This window comes from Sceloporus occidentalis, unplaced genomic scaffold, assembly GCF_023333645.1.
Source record: "Sceloporus occidentalis isolate IW3139 unplaced genomic scaffold, rSceOcc1.0.p SCAF_67, whole genome shotgun sequence".
In the NCBI taxonomy this organism is placed as follows: domain Eukaryota; kingdom Metazoa; phylum Chordata; class Lepidosauria; order Squamata; family Phrynosomatidae; genus Sceloporus; species Sceloporus occidentalis.
Window position 1 is genome coordinate 2,521,878 of NW_028317047.1, and position 15,217 is coordinate 2,537,094.

General features: G+C 39.2%; 1 protein-coding gene across 1 annotated transcript in view; it reads left to right on the top strand.

Moving 5' to 3' along the window:
- The first annotated feature begins 694 nt into the window (after nt 1–694).
- The window catches only part of LOC149286622 (trafficking kinesin-binding protein 1-like), a 46,234-nt gene continuing 31,711 nt past the window's right edge, over nt 695–15,217 (top strand). Inside the window, exon 1 of the mRNA XM_089493820.1 lies at nt 695–881. The gene's annotated coding sequence lies outside the window, so the exon portion shown is untranslated. The remainder of the gene's footprint in view (nt 882–15,217) is intronic.

The following is a 15,217-nucleotide window of genomic DNA, read 5'->3' on the forward strand; positions in this document are numbered from 1 at the left end:
TGGAGGACAAATGTATTTCATTAATATTCTCCAGATACTTTCATATGATCATGCATCATAGACTATTGTTTCCCAGCCTCTTCAGATCTGCCAGCCCCTACCATTCCAGTAAGACAGAGAGTGTGCTGCGTGTAATCTAAACCATCGGTGCTTTAAACTAGACACATTATTGATTTTCATCTTATCTTTTGGAAATATAGAATCTCCCATATATGCCTCCTGGATAATTACACTGTTACAAATTAAGAATGGGAAAAAGAATAGTCTTTTTTTTTTTTATTAATTCTTATTCGAAAATGGTGATCTGCTTGATGGTAATCAGGGCATTCTTTAACTTGAGGTGTTAGGAGGCCCTGTTCCGTCATCCTGTGATGCAGCAGGTCTTTCCCCTTCACAATAACCTTTGTCTTGCATACTGTGCCCCAGGAAGTAATGTCACTTTCGGGTGCTCAGTACAGTGAGGCCAAGGGACTGGAAAGAATCCACAGAGTATGCTGATGAGGAGGAGGAGAAGGGGTGCAGAGTATATCCTGCATCTGGGGAGGTGGAAAGAAATGGCTGCAACCTTGAGGGTGGGTTGCTGATGGGGCTTTTCCAAGCTGCAATGTTGAAAGCTATTCTAATAATATCCAGTTCCAGTCATCATGGCATGCTTTGGTACTGATAAGTGTGTTTTGTTTCTGTAGATGTGTGCAACAGTACTGACCTTCCGGAAGTTGAAATCATCAGCCTGCTGGAGGAACAGCTGCCCCATTACAAGCTAAGAGCGGATACCATCTACGGGTATGACCACGACGACTGGCTCCAAACGCCACTTATTTCTCCTGATGCCAACATTGACCTGACTACAGAGCAAATTGAAGAGACCCTCAAATATTTCTGTAAGTCTGTTAATGTTATTTTAGTGATCTTGGCTTCCAGCTTTCAAACCACTATTCAAAGTCATGTGAATGAACAGACTGTTTAGCTTTTTGGACCTGTATCTATTCTTGCTCTAATCAGCCATGTCTTACTGATAGTTTGATAGCTAATTTGGAAAAAGCATACCTGGGGACTCTGCTGTGGTCTCACTACCATACCTGGGAACTTATAGGCTCCGGCTACCCAGAGCCTACTCTTGTGGGACGTGGCCAAACTGCCCACTGACGTCAGTCAACAACCACCCCATTTAAAGGGGAAACGGATGGGGAGTGGGATGTGTCAAGCTCCCGCAACCTGGAAAATTCAGGTGTTGACCTGGAGAAGTGGTGCTTCTCTCTGAGTTTTCAGGCCAAACCCAGAGAGTTCCAAGGTAGGGTCACCATGGGGAAACTCCAGGTTTTGGGAGCAGTGTTGCGGCACGCCCCATGCTCAAGCTGCAGCCTGGATGGTCCCAGGTATGTGTATGAGGGTGTGAGGTACCGAGCAACTCAAGGTGTCACAGCTGATCCTGCAGGTTTTAAGCTAGCATAAAATCTCAGCAAACAGAGGTCTAACCCCATACTTAAATTTAGTAAAACATACTGGACCTCATGCAAAATGGACTCCAATGTGCATATAAAATGATCAAAGATATAGAGTATTTGGACTAATTGATTATGAATAAAATTATGTGGGTTGCACTTTTTGTTTCCATAGCTCAGAACCCTGTGGATTTAGACTTTTGACTGCAAATTGCTGGGCCAACTGCCCTTGTGCCTTAATGTTTCAGCTAGAAGAAGACATTTAGCAGCTTTGGCTGATCCCCCACCTGTCCAAGTGGCTTCCTGCCACCACAGAAATTAATCATTATAGCCTGAGATTAGTGTACCTGACATGTGGGACTTCATGCACCCTGGCATACAGGTGTATAGAGAATTAAAATTACATTAACACTGATACAGTTCTGGCAACTGAAGTACTTGCAGGTGTTTACGTGTTCAAGGTGGGGGATGTCCTTTTGCGCCGAATTTGTCTTGTTCATGCTATTTCTGAAAGCCTGTGCACAGCATTTTAAAGGGACTTCAGTGTCTCATGCAGCCCCATCAACACAAAATAGCAAGTTTAAGAAAACACTTACTGTGGAAGAAACTACAGCTCCAGAGCAGCAGCAGACTGCCCTCTCTGTGTTCTGATTTACTCATTTCTTGGTCTCCTCTCGTGCTGGGAGGCTGTTCCACTTATTTACCATCCTCTCAGTAAAGTTAACCTTTCCCATTTGAAATAATATAGTAATGGACCTTTTATTTACCTTTCAAACTGGAATGGTTAAAGTCGATGCTATCAGCAATGATGGAGGGGTTTAACCGTTTAATTGTTTGGTACACAAAAGCAGTGCTTTTTTCCTCTCTGAATATCGTTATCTGAGTTGGTTATTATGGCCGAGGCGCCACTTAAAATCTGAAATAGATTTCCGCAGAATTTTCCCCTCCCTATACTTAATGACTGTCTTCCCGATCTCTGTTATGTGTTTACCCCTCATATCTGTGCATGAGATCTGTCTGTATTTTATTTACAATTATTTCCATGGAAACGTGAGTCACTCTAGGAAACACAGTACTCACCAATAATGATTCTATCGATGTCATAAGAGATTCACTAAGCCTATGTTTATCATAAAGCCAACAGATCTCGGCCAGAAATAGTTACCTTAAAATATGTAGCCATTGTTCATCAGAAAGTGGGAGTTGGCAGGAGAGTTATGGCTTTGACTCCCTAAATTCACTATGCATTATAAATTCACTATGTATTATAAAGGTATTATAAAGGTATTTTTCCTGCAAGAATAGCTGGGCTGGCCCTGCATAATGTATAGTTCAATCAGTTAGGTGACATTGAAAAACTTTTAATAAACTTTTAATGATTCATACATGGCCAGTCAAGTTATTCTTGTAGCAGAAGCTCATCTATCTATCTGTCTTTCTGTCTGTCTGTCTATCTATCTATTTGTCATCACTTAAAGTTGTGAATAGTCAGTCTCCAGGAGATTTTATTTGGAGAGACGAGCAGGAAGCGTATATGTATAAATACATGAAGGCTCTTGTTTACATTGCATTATGGATGTAAAGATATACGTTGCATGCTACTGCATTTGGCCAAGTTCACAAATATTCAGTGCTTTTTTTTCCATCATATGTCCCGATGGCCTAGTGTTTTGTAACTTACAATGAGGAACTCCAGGTTTTCTTGTGCTGTGCGGGCACCAGTTACTCAAAACCTTTACTTAAAGAGAGGGTTACATTTTAAAGGGGAATTCCCATCATAGTTAGTCCCATTTTAATTCTATTGTCACTTAAATAAATTTAAAATATGATGGTGCATTCTGTTCAATGGGTTTTCCCAAAGTTAAATGTTTGTAACAGTGTTTTTTGTATACATTGAGGTCTTCTATCTTGTCCCAATTCCCTATACTAACACCCTGACCTCTTACCATGATGCCTTGTGTTGGAAAAGAAAATGCTTCAGTCTTCAAAGAGGACCCGCTTTCTGTTAAGTCTTTAGAGGAAAGGGCAATAGAAGCAGGACTTAATTAAGAAAGAATATGCAAAAAATCTGCAAGATAGTGTGGTGTGCTGGGGAGGGAGAATAAATAGAAAAGCCAGAGAGATAAGAAATGAAGAATAGATGTCAAGAGAAAAAGGATGGAGAGAGCGATGAAAGGAGAAAAAATATGCACATAATTTTAATGACTTGGAAATGCTCATATTGTTGTAACGTCTTTGCCTCTGTAGCGTTATATGCCCGAATTAATATTGTGGCATGCAGAAAAGGTGTGATTATTATTGACTAATTGTGCTTTCTTATTGTTTATAAAATGGTGACTCAAATGGAATCTAAAATTAGGAATCCTGCAAATTACAGTTTGAATAAACATTCCCAACAGTAAGCACTGGCTTCTGTACATTTAATGAGCATCTTATTATCTGCAAATATCTGTAAATAGTTGCCCATCAACTCCTCTAAAGTCAGCCCCAGCCAGAGATGTTCTCTGCATCGGCATCACTTCCCGGCCAGCTTGTCTCCATGGAAACCACTCGGCTAAGTGATGTGCTGGGACCCGAGCGGAAGGGAACGGCTAAGCGAGAGACTAGTGTTGGTGATGTGTGCCCCTGACGTCAGCATCTGAGCTTATTGATAGGGCAATCGTGTTCACTCCCCTCTAGAGAGCTCCTACAGTGATCTTTTCCTTTAATCAGAGCATGCTGCCGATGCAGTTCCCCACATCCCTCTGAATCCACCTTCTTCATTCCTTTCCCCCTTCTGTTTTATGTTATGTTGAGGATGTATTATTGCATGGTTTCTGGATCCCATGAGTTTTTCTTCATACCAGGGGATAGTAAGTGCAGGCAGGCCTGGCTTCGCTTCACTTGACCTCAGAGAAACCTGAAGTCCATTCTCTGTTCGCATAAGGGACACTGACTATGCAGAAATTTATAGAAGAGGATTACTACGCACTGGACTGGTGTTACGAGGACTGTGCAGATGGTAATAACATTTCTTGACTGGCGATTGCCGAAGAATTATATCTTGGGAGAATGTAAATTGGGATTTTCTATAAGGAAAGGCGCTTAGAGAGAACAGAAGGGGGTGTGTGGGTTTTATATGCATTATTCCAGCTCCCTTATGGCTGCTGAACAGAAGTGCCTTCGTGCTGCTTATAGTGAGAGGATGAGATCATTGTGGATTGTTGTAATGTCATTCTGGCACTCATAGGGTGAATTAGAGCAAATCATGGTCACTTCTGAGATTCTAGTTTCTCTTTATTGTCATCACCTTGTCCATGTGTTGGGATTTTGCGTGTGCTCAACATTGATGGCGTTAACCCATTCATGATCAGTAGCATGTCAGCGATACCATTATCCTTTGATATTTCTTGAAACGCCCTTGCATGCTGTCACCCCACATGCTCTGATGTCATTTCTTTTGCAAAGCATTGCAGAGGAGTAACTGGCAGAATCCTTCCTTTAGCACAGTAATGGCGCATGAATGAAACAAAAGGCATTTGTTTTATGATCGGCGGTTCCTATGAGCTTGCGTGATATTTGCATGCAAGTCATAGGGAAAGTGAAGTGTTTTCCAGACAACTATATTTGAATGAGTAGGCACAGACAATGCCAGCGTGCATGTCGTGTACCATGTTTCCTGCTGTTCAGACACAATGAGGCCAGTTGCAGTTTCTTGGACTGTAGGATGCCGTAATCACAGAGGAATTGATTTAACCCAGTGTATTTTTTTTTTGATGGAGCTCTTAAGGTTACTGTAATGTGTATTTATTTTCCATCAGGCCTTTTTATATATATCGTAATATGTTAAATATTTTTCACCCCATCTTGGTGGAAGGTCTGTCGAGCTCACTTGGCAAATTCAGTAGGATGCAATAATGATGAATTAGTTGAATTGTTCTCTGTTTAGTGCAAACAAGTTGCACTACATTGGGGGCTATGTATAGAAATCATATTGATAGAAGTTTAAAAAGTGGTCTTATCACCATAGCAACTAATGGAATGCTCCTGCTCATTGTACTATGGCTCGCTTGGTGATAAGACCCCTTTTCAAACTTTGCATCTGAATAATTTTTTAAGTAAGCTTTGCTTTTCCTTACTTCTTCGTTGCTCAAAGTGTTAAACAGGGCAATGGTTAATCAGTGACAACGTTTAGAGAAAGTTTGCTGTCTGTAATAACTTACACTGTAAACACAATAACACCACAAACAGGTGCAGAACTGGGATTCCTGAGTTTATTTCTGTTATTTATTCAACTTATTTTTAACACTGCGCACAAGATGCGGTGTACTGTACCATAGGCATTTGAAGAATTATGAAATCACTAAGGAATTAACCCTAAGATCTTCAGTGCCGGATAAATCCTACCAGCTGGGTGGCTACGGCTCCTGCAATTTCACTGCAGGTACCCAAATCGTCTTGTTTTTTATATATATCTAATCTGTACCCTTAAACAATCAATATAAAATAGTGGTTGAAATATTCTAATAGTGGTTTGTGTACATGTCTATGGGGGTCTTCTGAGACCCCCGACTGTGGGATTTATCTCCTGCGTGGAAATGTGCAAGGAGATCATCATGTAAATTTAAAGGAACCTCTAAGTTATCATATATACATATATATGTTAAAGCATCCCTTTAAAGATGTCTTCGAAGCGTGGATACCTGTCCCTTACAGTTTATGTAAACCTGGCCTTCCATAGGTATCCTAATTGGCTAAAGCAAAGCTGAAAAAAGTTAAAAAATGTTCAGTTTCTGTTGTGCACTCTTACAAAAGCGGAATATGTAGAGGCAGGAAAGAGTTAACAGTAGATATTGATACTTAATATAAAAAGTTTTGTAATACTGTATACTTTTGTAATAGGGAGCACATGTAACCCGCCATAGGCAGCCAAGTCTTTTAAATAATAATTGTAAAAAAATCAATTGATTAAAACGGTAATGTAGTCGGCTTGTAATGTCACTTTACAGAGTTTTGTTTCAAGCTACAGCACATTATATTTATGTGACATGCTCTGTTGTCTTATTAGCACAGCTCAATGCTGGAACTCTTTATCGTACTAGTTAAAGGCCAATTTAAGCTGTACCGTTAAAATAAATCTATGATCGGATACCTTTGGGCTTGTCGGAGAAGCCTCTAAGTTTAATTTGTAATGTCACCTTAAAGTCAGTTGACAAGTGTTCTGCTAGAAGTCCCGAGGTACCTATTAAATACACTATTGAAGAGCAGAGCGAAATTGTAGAAGGTGGCAAATAAGTCAAGTTTGATTAATGGAGGATATTGCAACATTACTGATACAATGTGATTTGATTTGTGAAAGAAGGCTACTATGTGGCCTTGGACTTGTTTCTGGGAATCTGTGAATATTATAAAATATATATTGCTAATTCTAGCAACGTCATGCTTTGCAAGATCAAACATAGTAGTGATAGCGAAAGTTTCTGCATGAGATCAAGTTGCAGACCTCAAAGTGCCAACACCGCATGTTGGTGTGTAGAGCATTGTTGTTTTCATCTTCCAGAAAAAAAAACAAACACAACACACACACAAGCCTATACTTACATATACAGTACATATACATGTAAACACCTTGCATCCATCATGTTTAATCTAAAAGTCTATAAATATATGTATTGGTACAAGGTGTTGGTGGCTTCTCAGATGGGCCCCCTGGGCGTGATATGACACCATATCCCAGCGTTCACCATCAATAGCAGGCATGGTTCACGAGAGAGCAGTGAAACAGAGACCTATTACCTTGTGCTCCCTTTATTTTGGGCCGGTCAACCTGGCCGCTAGGCACAGCAGTGGCCTTGGTATGGATTCACCATTATGACAGCTCTGATCTAAGATGTATTGGGTCATGGGTGTCCAACCAGGTAGAGTGTGAGATTGCTGCTTGCTCTGTGGCTACTGCTGAACTGGTAGGTACCAGGATCCAGACTGACACAAAAAATAAAATAAAAAAATCCTTTATTGAATAAACAAAGTAGCAAAAAGTAATGCAAAATCATAGTCTTATAGACAAGCCGGAGTCAGGAACCAGTACAGGTAGTTTAAGGATTGGATTGTTTGTAAGTTGAACAATTAGGTAATACATTTCTTTTATAAAGACAAGGATCCTGCAAATACGAGGATATAAACAACAAGGAACAAATGTTTATATTTGGATATAACACGTGAACCGTTTTCTGTTTTTTGGTCAGCCATCTTGTTCACAGTGGGAAATGCTTGTGTTGTATAATAAGTTTATTATATACAGTTGGCATTATTTACATGCCTCTTATTGCGTGCTGCCTCTTGGCACTTTGTGGTAAAAACATTTCTGCTAGCTGGGCTTCAGGAGCGTGGTTACCAATACAAAAGACATGGCATTTTTCTGGCCAGCTCTCCTTTCTAGGCCATTTTTTAATCTATTCCAATAATACTTGACAACACATTTAACTACTGCATAGACTACCTATTGACCTATTCAACTGGTTTCCATTTAACACTATTTATAAGTAATAGGAATGTAAAACTCTTTCTGTGTCTTAATAATAATATCTCATATGAGAGTGCAGACGCTATCTTTATAAAAGCACACTGTCCAAACTAAAATCCGGAATCAAGGTTATCTTTTTAAATGGTCTGCCTACAGATGGCATTACAATGCGCAAGACAAATGTCCTAATTTTAAATAGCCAGAGAAGAACACTTGTGCCCAGGGTTCTAAATGCTTAGGTTTCCTGCTTGCATGCCGGAGTTGCGTGAACACTAAGGCCTGATACATGCTGATGAGCATGCATGACTCTAGCTGTGTCATAGAGAAAGGCAGTGATGTCCTTGAAATGTGACCTTTGCCAGATGATTGTAATCATTGTGGTATCCTGAAGAAAAACAGCCTGTAGATCATAATTATTTTAAGGGCCCAGAGAGGGACATATTTGTTGTAGCGTAAGTGGCTGGGGGGGGGGGGGGGGGGCACGGCTTCACCAAGACTGTGACATTTAAAGGCTGTAGAAGATTGTAATAGACCAAGTTCCATCAAATGTTCTTAGCTCCTGATGGTAAAAAAGACTAAGGGATCCCTCTGAGTCTCTCCCTCTGAGTGAGGCATGGAATATTTTATGATTTGAGATAAATAATATGGCTGTATCTAGAGTGTCTTGCTTGTCGTGGTACGTGCAGTATTTTCCTAAGTTATCATTATCTTTCATGCAAGCAGTCATTGATCTGTGTACCAATGCTAAATTAATTCAACTTAACATTTTCATTTTGCTTTCTAATGGCATCACTATTTTTGGTGGCCACATAGGAGGCAAAACCCGAGAGACTTCATACCCATTAAATACAAACCCCTGCCTTTTTAACTTTTCTCTGATTACTCAGAGCTTAATGTTATAAGCTATAATTTATAGGATTTGGGTGGTTTCCGTACCATCCGTACACAGACATCAATGTCCTTGATAAGTCATTGGTGTTTACTGGCCATTCATTTAATTGTCCGTGTGTAAATCTGGCCCTGGGTGTCTTCATACTTAAATGAGGAGCTTTAAAAGCACTTTTCTCCATTAATAGCCACTCCAGACCTGTACGGACAAGGCTGAGCTGCTGTTTGCTGACTGTTACAAAATGATTAAAACCCAATAGCTCACCCAACATTAAAAAAACTGAATTTTATCCATATTATTTTTGTATCAATGTCACTATTAACAATCTGTGGATTCTTATGAAATTTTTTACCCTATGTTCTGGTGTGACTGTTGTGGAGGTAACCCTGCAGCATCCTATGGCATGTGGCTGTTGTTTTGGAAGGTTCTCCAATGTCCTACTCAAACTATTAGGTGTGAATCAGAAAATTTTAAGGTGATTTAATGCCACCAATTATTGGAACTCTGATACATGTTGCTGTAGAACGCAAGTATATTTACCTGTTAAGGTGAAAGTAGATGTGTGCGGCCAATCATAACTGACATGGCTGAATAAACTCTGCAAGAATATTGGCTTCATCATTCATGATTCTCCTATGTTCAAAGGAGAAATAATAGACCTTCAGGTCTAATCAACCCCATAGATGGAGTACTATGTGAACAATTTAATGATTCCAAGCGAAGGCATGCAAGTAATCGCACACAAGAGGGAGATCGGTCCTGTTTATTAACTGCAATCAATTTCAGGATAGTGTGTCCAAGTGTTACATATAAACAATAGCAAATTCCAAATGTACAACTCCATATGAATGTATATAAAAACACAATAAAGTGTAATATAGTTACAAAAAAATTATATTTCAATTAAATGTGGGCAATGGCAGTTCACTTTGTTGAGCAGTCTACTGCTCAAATGTTTTGTGTAGAAATGAGACCCCTGGGGTAGCTGTATTCTTCTCTCCCCGGATCCAGTTCCTTCAAGTAGATATGTGTTCAATGGAGGCAGAGAAGGATTAATAAATAATACATACTTATTTGTTTAAAAGATATTAAAAAAAATATAATATATAAAATAAACTTAAACAATAAATAAAAATAAATAGAAAAGTCTCTCAGGTTCCACTCTGCTTCTCCTTATACAACGCATTTCACCCTCCAACTGGGCTTTTTCAAGTATCACTCGTCACTGGGGCATTATGGGCATTTATACTCTTCTTTCAGGTGGCCTTAATTCAGTCTCTGTCCTCCATAATTCCTGCTGTAACCACTTCCACATTGCGGTGATGTCATCGCCTCTCTACAATCCTTCTATTTTCAGAATATTCTGTTTATTATGGAAAAAACAATCCAAATTCCACGTGTAAAAGTGTAAAAAAGATAATAAATACTCCCCAAGAAAGCAGCCTCCAATAACACTCTTCCTCAAGATGCTTAGAAACACAATACGACAACCATGCAGCGCATATACATGGGGAGTTTATTAACTGGATAAGTACGGGATCCCTTATCTGCAGTTTTTAACACCGATTGTAAGAGTCAGCGTTTGAATTAGACGCAAATATTTACAGCATTAAGCACAAAAGACTTTTATTAGCTCATTCAGACACACAAAATGGAGAATACCATGTGGTTTGTTAACAGGGACCGCTAACTACCCAATGATAAATTAGAGTATGGGGCCCCAAATACATTGAATAATATGTAATTATATAAAAAAAATAATTTGTTGTGAATTATTGAATTGTTCAACTATAGCCCACAGGTATATTCACCTAAAATAAAATTTGCAGAAGAATTGAACTTTGAATTCCCTCACTATGCATTACGAATGGTTAAAACTCGTGAGCCAGCCCTGTGTAATGTAATGCATTGTTATTATGGGGAAGGTTTTTGGACATTCTCACAGATTCACCTACAGGGCCAGCTTAGCCCTTCTTGTTGTAGAAGCTCACTTAGTGTTGGCCCTTCATAATATATATATATATATATATATATAGTAAAGTCAGTGAGTTGAAGGTAGTTTGAGGGTTGTGTATATTTTCCCCAAATTTCTTTGTAATGGTTAGTCCAAAGTGGATTAATGTTGTATTGCCCAACCTGCATGCTCTAATGCATGCTGCACAACTCCAGCCCTCGAGGGCCACAGTTTGTGGACATTCTTGCTTATTTTTAGACAGGAATTCCTGGCCTGTTTGAGGTCCTCAAGCAGCCCTGCTCTACTGAGCCGACTGCGTTACTTTTGAACACACAGTCTGTTGATAACAATAAATATAAAATGTGTTTATTTATGGCTGAGGTTAAGCCACTTATTAACACACCTTCTGTTCAGATGGTGTGCTTTTTACTGTGCATGGTCTAATTCTAAAAAGAATTGGCTATGCAGTCAATTAAGCAGTTAACTATATATATATTCAATGGAAATGTTTCGTTTGCAAACTGTACATTTTAATATTAATCATTGTCTTAGTCTCCCTTATTGTACCACAGTTTTTATTACATTACTGGATGGTCTCTTTTGAGACGTTTTTACTATAGATCAAAATAGAAAAAGGCTCCAGGCACTCAAGGGTTCCATCCGGCAGATTTACTATAGATAACATCATAAACAAACACTGTGAAAAAAAATAAAAAAAATAATAATAATAATAAAAATGCCATCTCCAGTCAATTTTGCTATTGTCCAGTCTACAAGACTTGTCAAGTGTATGAGAACCATATGGATAATTTAAAAAAAAAAAAAAAGGGGGAGAGCCAATGTAAACCTGTGTAGAATAGAGCTGCTTAGCTGGTTTTCAGGATTATACTTGTCTGTGATACATTTAGTGAGCTTGTTAATTAGAGAAATCATGTAATTATTCCAGGATTACATTCCTTGAGGACAAATAGACAACTCATATAAGGAAGAGCCAAATAACAAAATTATGCTACATGTAACAAAATGAGTCAGTTTTGTTAAATACAATTTGACCTCAATCTAAGTTTAACTAAAGACAAATGTTTCCGATTTCCCACTTCACATCACACTTTACATCACACAAGACAAAATCCTGGTTCAAGTGATCAGTCCTATAAGGCTTCTATATTGAAGGACAACAGGACATTGAAGCAGATCAAGCAGTTACTTGGGCCCCCTGCTATAATTAATGTGATTGGTGATATAGTGATTCTTCAACGTTTGCATTATAGACGGGGCTCTTAATGAATCCTGTTTTTTTTTTGTTGTTTTTTTTTAAGTGTGGGCACCATAGATCTGCACCTACTTGCTCATCTCCTAGCTTGGAGGTGGATGTGATTAAGTGCTCCACAGTGCTGCATGACATTCCCTGCCCTCTGTCAGGTTCAGTAATAACCAGCAAGGGAAGAGCCATGGCTGCATCCATACCAAAATTGATTGGAGTTTCCCTTTAAGAAGACCATCTGGCCATGGAACCACAGTAATATGACTACCTCGCCTTATGGGCCTTGAGATCATGTGTGTTTCTCTCCAGAGGAACTTCTCCTCTGAGCACAGGTGACTCATTAGCACTGAAGACCATAGCAAAATAGCTTGGAATGTGATGAACTAAGGAGATCCTGCAAACGAAGGCCTGGTAGTGTCTGAGACTTTCTGACTCCATGGATCCTTTCTTGTTTTCCGGTAGGGAAAATAAAGGGGCACAAGCAAGAAATGTATTTTACTTTATTATTATTATTATTAGAAACATGTTGTTAGTATACATGAAATCATGAGAAATTGATCTTTACAATGCACACTGAATGAAAATTGCAACATGTTTGTGTTGCATAGCTTGGATTGGCCTGATTATATGAACAGATGAACATGAATTATAACGCTAAAGATATAGAACAATATAGTAGTCATGCTTCAGCCTTTAAATTTGAGCATTGGAATGTGTGGAGCGCTAAGGGTTAATGAATCATTGGGCAGGTAACCTGCAGTTCCACCCTGTTAGGTATAGTATCAGCCAGCCCTTCCTGACTGCAGTTGCTATGAAACTTGCTGGGACATACCATTTACACAGCAATTAAGGGGGTGTAGTTCTTGTTACAATTAGCTGTTGACTTTTGAAATGCTTGTTAGAATGCATGAGTGTTTTTTTTATGTTTTTTTTTTGTGGCAAATATTTTGTTTTCAAGTGTTCTCCATGTGTTAAGTTTGAAATGGAGAGTATTGCAGGTGCTCCTTCTGACGTGGGTGTAACCCAGGTTCCACATATGTGTCAGTGAGGACAGTGCTCAGACGAACACACACACAGCCTTTGCTGCCAAGTATGTGAGCAGACGGGGTGCTGCCCCATCAATGGGGCTCCCTGTCTTCTCCTGCTGTGCCACACATGCACTTGCAAGGGGCGTCCAAACTGTCACTGGAACCTAACGAACAGGGAATGGGTTAATGCTTTTAATCTCTGCCAACCCTGGGATATTTGATAATTATGTCCTATATCGAGCCGTTACTTGAAGAAGAAAGCTATGAATGTGACTGTGAAAACGAGCCGGAGACCGCTTATGATGACACCTCCGAGCAGTTGGATTTTGTGGAGGAAGGTAAAAAAAATAAAAAATGGCTTTCTGCCTGGCAGTCATTTACAGGGTTAACACTTTTGCTGCCAGAAATAAACCATGCATAGTCCTTTATAAACGTCTGGGTCTTTAGGAATCGCAAAGTTTTCTGGGCTTATTTGGAGAGCATTAAATGCGTCCAACTTCATTGTAACGTGCTGTGGAAGAAGTTGACGTTCTAAAACAATGAGGATTTTCACTGTATGCTTTAAGTTTGTTGTTAATTGTACTTAAGCCGGGGTTTTCACACCTGTATTCAAGCACTGAAACTGGGTGGGTGTTACAGATTTTGTTTGGCTTGAGAACAGGTGAGTTTGTTTTGGCTTGTTAATTGACAAGAGTGCTTTTACCTAAAGATTAGTTTCCCTCAGTTTTTAATCGGTTATTCATGGTTAAGGGCTGGTTTTAGGTTTTAAGGCATAATGCGTGTAAAGTAAATTAAAGTTATTATATGTAATCAAAGCAAATTAGAATTTGAGAACAAGCATCACTAGTGACTTGAAATTCTCCAGTGGTATATAGTGATATTACATCTCTGATCGTTCGGAACCCCATTTAGGATGCCTCCTGCAGGTGCCTCTGACATGTAGATCGTTGTTTCGAACTGTCAGGCGGATAGACGCTTAACCATAACAGTTTGTCTTTACATCAAAGTACTCCAGATTTGGCATGTCCATTTTTAACAAGGAGCTGAATCAGTGGGACTGCATTGCATTTTAACCCACTGAGATGTCTGTAATATGGCTATTATACTACAAACCAGTACCATCGCTGATGGCAATATCTTCAAAACCAGTGATAGCTTTTGTATATAATGTGTCTTAATTGGACAGCAGTGTACTTTTAAATGAATAAATAAAACTAATTGGCTTTGTAGGTCCTCTTTCTGACATGCTTGTTCTAATCTAATGTAATCACACAGTCTTTGCTGGACTGCAAGTTCCATCGTGCTCAAGAAGGCAAATGCGTATTGGGACTCGTTGCCCTTCGGCAGCCGGAGGTGTACAGTTTCTTGCTATTTTTGCAGCCCCAAAGGACCAAGCTACTTAGTTATTGATAGATGCTGGACCTCTGTTACAAGAAAAGTTTTCTTTTCATTTTCCAGGGTGAAGTGGCTTTATTTTAATGCCATTGCTTCCTATATATATATATATATATATATATATATATATATATATATATATATATATATATATTAGTCCATTATTTAGCTTAAGTAATATTTTAAAGAAGGGAAATAGAAATTTTATATTTCTGCAAGTCTCTGTTTAGTGACATCTGCCCGCCCCCCTCCAGTACATGGCACTGGCCAAAATATTATTTTTCTCTTAAGATCTGCGCCCCTTGTGCATGAAAAGCCGGTTTGAACGACCTGACTGGTTATCAACGCAATGGGGTTTATTTACTAAAGGGAGAGTTGTTGTTGTTTTTAACTCTCTCGTTTCACTATTTATTCTAAAGGAATGGCAGGTTTCTCCGGTGTGAACGTCTAAGCTGGCCCTGTGCAATGAAAAATTAAATGTGTAGAGAGACTGGTAAAATCTCCCTGATTTAACTATACATTATATAGGACCAGCCAAGATGTTCCCGCACCAGATCCTCCCCAGAGTTGGATCTTCGTAATGCTCTCCTGCAAACTCCTCCTCAAATATTTAACGTGATAGAATACTATTTCCAGCAATGGTTATGTAGCTAGTGTTGACTGCCAATGGAGAAATGAGGGGAAGGTTCCTAACGGTGGTTTACATATTTGAGAGTTAAAGGCTTGAGCCGCGTAGCTGTGCC